This window comes from Ixodes scapularis, unplaced genomic scaffold, assembly GCF_016920785.2.
Source record: "Ixodes scapularis isolate PalLabHiFi unplaced genomic scaffold, ASM1692078v2 ptg000146l_1___fragment_1__unscaffolded, whole genome shotgun sequence".
Classification (NCBI taxonomy): Eukaryota; Metazoa; Arthropoda; class Arachnida; order Ixodida; family Ixodidae; genus Ixodes; species Ixodes scapularis.
In genome coordinates, this window is record NW_024609921.1 from 61,525 (window position 1) to 68,130 (window position 6,606).

The 6,606-nt window shown below is 48.4% G+C and overlaps 1 pseudogene; it reads right to left on the reverse strand.

Moving 5' to 3' along the window:
• Nucleotides 1-1,069: 1,069 nt before the first annotated feature.
• LOC115328839 lies at nt 1,070-2,100 on the reverse strand (annotated as a pseudogene).
• Between the last annotated feature and the right edge of the window lie 4,506 nt (nt 2,101-6,606).

The following is a 6,606-nucleotide window of genomic DNA, read 5'->3' on the forward strand; positions in this document are numbered from 1 at the left end:
ACAAACCCTGTCTCCGGATGAATATGACACTGCAATACTTCGCTCTCGGCAAAAGGGTTTATTCACTCACTCATTGCCTTGGAGGGTTTCGGGATCGGGGGACGGTCATCAGCGAGGCCGGGGGAGAGTCCGCTGCCACAGCAGCTTCTCTGAGACCCACCGGTGGTCGTCCCCACCGCGTCATGGGGACGTCGTCGTCCAGGGTCGCTGTCCGGTCCGCTTGTCGAGTCCGCCACTCGACGTAGTGCCCGCACTCCCTGCGCCAGCGTCCAGCGCCGTCCGAGCTCGCCTCCATGACCGGTCCCTTGTGAAGTCGGCAGCCCAAGCCCTCTTCCTTTGTCTCCGTTCCCCCTTTTGAGACCTTCCCAAGTCCTTGTCCCGCCGACCGTCCAATCGGGAACCTTGCTGCGAGCCGATCCTCCGACGTCAGCGCTGGGTGAGGGGGCGCTTGCCCCGTCCCTCCCGGAGAGCTCGGACGTTCCGCGACAGGACGGCGACGTGAAACGGGAAGGTCACGGGGAACGAAGGAGCGCCCGACAGAAAGGCGGCGGGGACCGGCAAGGTCACGGAGAGCGGAGGAGCCAGGGAGAGGGTTCCCACAAGTTTTACAAGCACATCGTCATATATAATATCGATGGAGCAAATACAGACGCTTTTGTCGGTTTCTCATGCTGGAGCGATTTGGAAACCCTTATCTTTTCAAATTAGGAACGCTGTGCCAGCACTGTATCCGATGGCTTTCGAATAAACAAAAAGAAAGTGCCGCTCAAAAAAAGATAGCATATCTTCATTATGCTTTTTGCCTGATAACTTAGTCTCTTGTAAAAACCCTATGTCAACCCTTTTCTTCAATAATAGGTTTAGCAGCCACTGCGTTTCCGTGCTATCAAGCTGACACAACTGAATGTGGCTACTTTGAGCGGCCCTCACATTTTACTCTACGGTGAGGTGAACATAATAAAGGAGAAAGGCTTACTGTATCGAGTGACCTCGCGTGCGGTCGTCCGGGGTGTTTCTGGGCTTTGGGTCGAACCTGCTCTTACGCAAAGCGGTGTCTCTCCACTTCAACTCACAGCGTGATGGTTTGTCGGGGATTTGACAGCAGGCAGACCAGCCGCAGAGCTCTTGTCCGGGGAGGCCGTTCCTTGCGTCTGCTTGTGATTGTTCCACAGCGCTGGCAGTGTCGACTTCTTGCACAGAGGTAGCCGTGCTTGCTGGTGCAGTTAATTGTTTCCTCGTTTGACTCCAAATTTCCTGAGGACTGTTCCTTCCGGCTGGGGTTGCCTGATGTGAGCGCTCCTGAGACTGGGCCCTCGGTGTCCGTGCCGTCTTGCCTTCCCTGGGCTGCTTCTACTGGTGATTGCTATGCCGTGTCAGTCGCTGTCAGGGGCAGTGGGTCAGCTGAAGTACTAGCAATGTCGGTGCCATAGGTTGCCTCTGCTTCATCCGCTTTCATGGTGTGGTCGCTAACTTCTTCCGGTACCTCCGCGTTAGTGACTGACGCATACGTGCGCACACAGTCGGAGGCTTCGTGCCCGTAGCGATTACACTCCAGGCAGCGTGGAGCTCGGCAATCCAGCGCTTGTCCTGTTTGCCTCTCCATCTTCGTATTCGTCTTTATTGTGCGCTTTCACTACTATCAACTGAATTTTCAACATGCATAACCAACTCGCCTGCATCGCCACATTAATCCTTGCGAATCTGCCCAGTCTCCTTGCATCTGAGGCACAACGGCGCTCGACCCGGCACCAGAACCAGCGTGCTCGCTCCGGGCATTTTCAACTGATGCGAGAGGCTCTCCTTGATCACGCCATCTTTCAACGTCATGCGAACAAGCCTTGTCTTCGTCTCTATCCCTACAAAAAACCTTGAGAGTACTTTGTCTCGCGCAACTCCTAGCACCTTCCCGTACGGTTCGAGAGCCCTTCGGACGAATTCGTCACGCACGTAAAACGGCACCCAGTGAAGTTTGAGGCTCACGTCGCTGGTGTCCGGATCGATGACGAGGCAAAGTTTCCCGTTAATTGTAAGCTGTTTTTCCTTTACGAGCTTCTGTTTTGCAGCTGAAGAGTGAAACGTAAGCATCCACACATGATTCATATGAAAGGCGCCGTACGCTGCAATGTCGTTGAGCTCGGCGAGCCGCGCTAGCTCGTTACGAAAATCGTCGAGTCGATATGGCCGCTCAGACACGTCACAGTGAAGAAAAACAGAGTTGAAAGAAGCGGTACCTGGAGTCAGAGGTGGCAGAAGAATCTTGTAGTCTTGGGGAACGTCATAAGCATAAAAACCGCGGCCGAAAACGGCCATTGGCACTAACCCGAACACTACACCCGTGCTCTGCGTTCCCGTCTTTTATACTGGTCGTTTTGAACGGACGGAGTTAATCGGTGACTGAAAAAGCAATAAAAAATATTCTATTATCCTTGCCACAGAGCGCAATCACTCTCGGGGACAAGACAACCGACAGTCACATTAGCCACTGTGCGATAGGGGCTTACTGTTCAGACAGGCGTTCCAACATGATTATCCGCACGTCGATCCATTGCATCTAATCCCTCAATTGGTATTAATCTTTTTAATGTAAAGCGGAATGTCGACCTGCGACACCCCGCCCCCTCCTATCACGGCCCGACCAGCGGCATCAATGCCCGACAGTTTACGATCCCATCTTGTTGTTACACCACTGATACACGAACACGCGGTCACATCGGTGATAATGCCAGCCTTCTCCTCACAACCCCCAACCCTGCCATCACGATGTTGCTGCTATGTTGTTGACACGCACAAATATAGGACCACGTTGAACGCCGGTTGCACTCGGCATCGGAAAACAGAACCGAACTCAGCACGGAAGATACCCAGGCAGCCGGCAGCAAAACCTGCCCGTCTTGGACGCAGTTCCTGCGATTTCCATAACGCCGAAAACGTCGAAAACGTCGACACAGTTCCGCGTGGTTTCGCTTAATTTTTTACGAATATAGTAAAGTGACGTTATTATTAATAATATATTGATTCGCTTAGTTTTGTCTTCAAAAAAAAAAAAAGTACAAAAAGAAGAGACTTTTGAAAACTGCGCAAGACCATCGCTATTGCAATCAGCTTCCGTTCGGCCGCCGTTCGAGTTCCGGAGGGTTCGAGCATCGCTTCCTTTTTACGCTTTAGCCGTTTTAGCGGATACTGTTTATAGCTTACTTACGAATACCGTGTTCAATAATAGCAAGCGATTACTGAGAGCTGCGAGACGCAGCGTCGCAAGTGGCGGGCAGTCATGGCCGACTGGTGCAAGCGAAGGTGAGGAAGTTCCTTTTGTTTCTGCGAAGTGCGCCGCTGTTTCAAACTTTGTCTTGTACCGTGTGCTTGCTAAGCTATGCTTGACTCTCACTATGCTCTACCCGGTTTAATTTCGTTATTTGAGAAGAGCGTATTTTCAAAATGTATGACTCTCTCCGCAGAGTGAGAAAGACTCGCGTGCGGCGGAACCGAGGGCCTGTCCTGGGCGTCGTCCCTACGACGGTCGCCCGACGACGCGTTTGCGGAGCGTTCAAGTACAGTCTGACGGCAGTTCTAGCAATCACAGCTCATGCTAGTTCTGACGTGTGGTCCCAACAGTCTCTCGCCAACGATTTGTTCTATAAAGCGGGAGCGAGAAAAACGTTACAAGAGCGAGCAGCATGATTTCTTGCCCGTGCTGATGCCTGTGCCGTAGAGACGGACGATCTCTTTGCGTATGCAGAAGCGGCACGCTTTCTAAGTTTGCGATTGTGTGTTGTGAATAAAGTGAGTTTGGACGTCACGTTTTTTAGTGGCGGCGAAAGCCGCTACAAAAGGCAGAGCAGTTAGAAAAAGCAAACGCATGAAAAAAATGTTAAAAGAACCTGAATATTCGATCGAGTTGAAAGACTACCAACGTACCAACTCGCCCAGTTATTCTTTGTCAACGAATAATAGCCAATACTAATAAATTAAATAAATGAAAACTTTTAATTGGTTAGAAATTTATAATTGATGCAGTACACCCCTGCACTGCTCTAGTGCTTTTATGATATCAGATAATGTGAAAATATATAGGATAGTTCATAGCAACCATTTATGTCCGACCCATTATATTGAATCTTTTCTCTAAAAACTCGAAGTTATATAAAAAAGTGTTTATCATAAATTAAGCCGCACCACTTAATGTGTAATACCGTATGACTTGTCTGTGTGTTCTCAGCAAAAGAAAAGGAGGCATTAAAAAAAGCCCAATCATTTTGTTTGCTCTGTGTTAGAGCTTCTTTCAGGTACACGCAAAATGTGGGTGTCTACATCTAAAAAAGTGTGATTGACATTTCCCCGCAGGGCTGCAGTCCTGACTCAGTTGGGCTAGCAGGTTGCAGCCTATGGGAACCTGTAGGGACCTGCATCACAAGAGTAAAAGTGACGTCCGCCCACTGATCTCTATTATTAGTGGCTGGATGATGCATCGAGCAGACACGTATGAAGCCACCGTAAGTAAACGGCCTGTCTCGATAGCGAGCGCTTGACAGGCTTTTCAACCCTCCCGAGTGCTGGTTCAAACAGCGCTCAGGGCGCTGGGTTTTTTCTTGTCATCCCAAAAGAGCCTGCTTGTTGCGGAGTAACAGTGCATCCGGACCGGAGAAGTCTCCTGGGAAGCCATTTGACGTGAACATTTTGAGATTCTATTTTATCAAAAAGTGCGTATGTCCCCATATTCTTGGGATTTCAACCATAACTATTTTTTGCAGCGCACTGGCACGTGCGGAGAAGCGAACTGAACAAAGCAAATCTATCGCAATGGTGAATGAATGAATGAATTTTGAGTTTTCTGGCGCAGCAGCAACATAGGCCATAGTACGCCAAACATAGGGTAAGTAAATATCACAAGGCTAAATGATTATTATTGCAGTGGATCAAAATATCAAATATCACTTAAAGAAAACTGTAGTTTAAAGTCGATGTAAAATATTAAACTTTTCTAAAAAGTTAAAAACTTGTCTGTACGGAGTAACAGGCTCGTCTCCAAGCAAAAGTGCCAAGTGGAAAGGGATTTGTTTTCTGAAGAAGATAGAAAAGTAGGAGCGGCGTTCGTTATTAAATTGCACTCTTAGAAAAAAAGGAGTCCAAAGGGAGTCACTGCTTCCATGACTCTCTTTGACACTTCACGACTCTCTTAGAGAGTCAATTTTTCGTGTGACTCTGTTTTGACTCTTCCCCTTCTCAACGGGAGTCACAGGTCAGCAGCATTTGCACTACCGAAAAAAAAATTGTGAATGCTGCTTCGCGGCGTCCATCCGGCAACCCAAGCCCCGCCGTTTCCCTATGCACCTCTAGAAAGGGAGTCCGACACCATTTAGTTCAAAGCTTTGTCGACATTTTATTTTCAATAATTGTGCAAAAAAAAAAATTAAAAAGGAAAGGGAAAAAAATAATGCACAAAGTTTCGTCGACATTCATTTTTCTCAAGAATAATTGTAAAAAAAACTAAAAAAAACGTATGTTTATTTTTTGCATCGAACCTGGGTTCGCTTTGTAAGAAGCGGGCACCTTTCCACATAGCTACACCTGCGAGTACTCGTTTTGAGAATTCGTTTTATACGAGATTCAACAAGTTTCGCGTCGTGCACATTATTCGAAACCGAATCCTGCGTCTGCATTTTACATATTTCTAGAACTGCCGTGGGGTGCGTCTCTGGGAGCGAGTGAAGGTGCAGCAGCTTATTCAAGACTATACTCCGTTTCATACGTAGCATGCAACGCAGTCAAAGCTAGCGCACCGGTTTGCATCGCCGACCGTGTCCACGTTCACCCCATAAAATAGTGCGTCCCCTGCGAAAACACTTATAAAAAAGTCGAAAAAGGTGCCTCCTTGGATCTAGAAACTGATAGTGGTGTTATGATTTCGACGGAGCACAAATATTTTTCAATAAAAAGGAAAATATAATGTAAACTACTTTAAATTGTTTTCGTTTTCGTCCGTGCGGCAGCAGCTGCGGGTTTTCGGGTTGTGTGACACTGGCTGGTTTTGAGAAGATGGCGTCTTACGCAACAAGCTCAAGTACCTCTCCTGCTCGGATATTTTCAAAGATTCGTTGTGCGCAGACCTTGAAAGAGTGCAAGCAGGTGATCGCCAACGTGTATGCGAGTACAAGAACGCGTTTCCCGGAGAAGTCGGTCGTGAAGTCCTGGAGGCGGTCAGTAACAACACCGGAGTGTGCGCCCGTACTGTCGCGAAGTACAAGGCGCAGTGTCTATCTGGCAAGCTGGCGTCCCCGAAGCGGAGACCTCGCCATGTAGAAGTTTCGAGCACGGGGACTGTCAAGCATGCCGAATTCACACACAACGCCATTCGCCTCAAGGTGCATCGCAAGTACCCCGAGAGGGGGATTCCTACCCTTGACAGCTATTTCAAAATAAGCTTTTCAGGCCACGACTATTGTCGATTAACGTCCTATTATAAATTTTGGGGCAAGGCTGCTATCAGTGAGATTCCTCATTCCACGTTGCACGAAAAAAAAAATATAACTCGGTGCTGCAGGCAAATAACACTTGCAAAGCGGCAGAGCAGATGGTAGAAATGTGGCCTCTCGGCGACTTACAAATAAA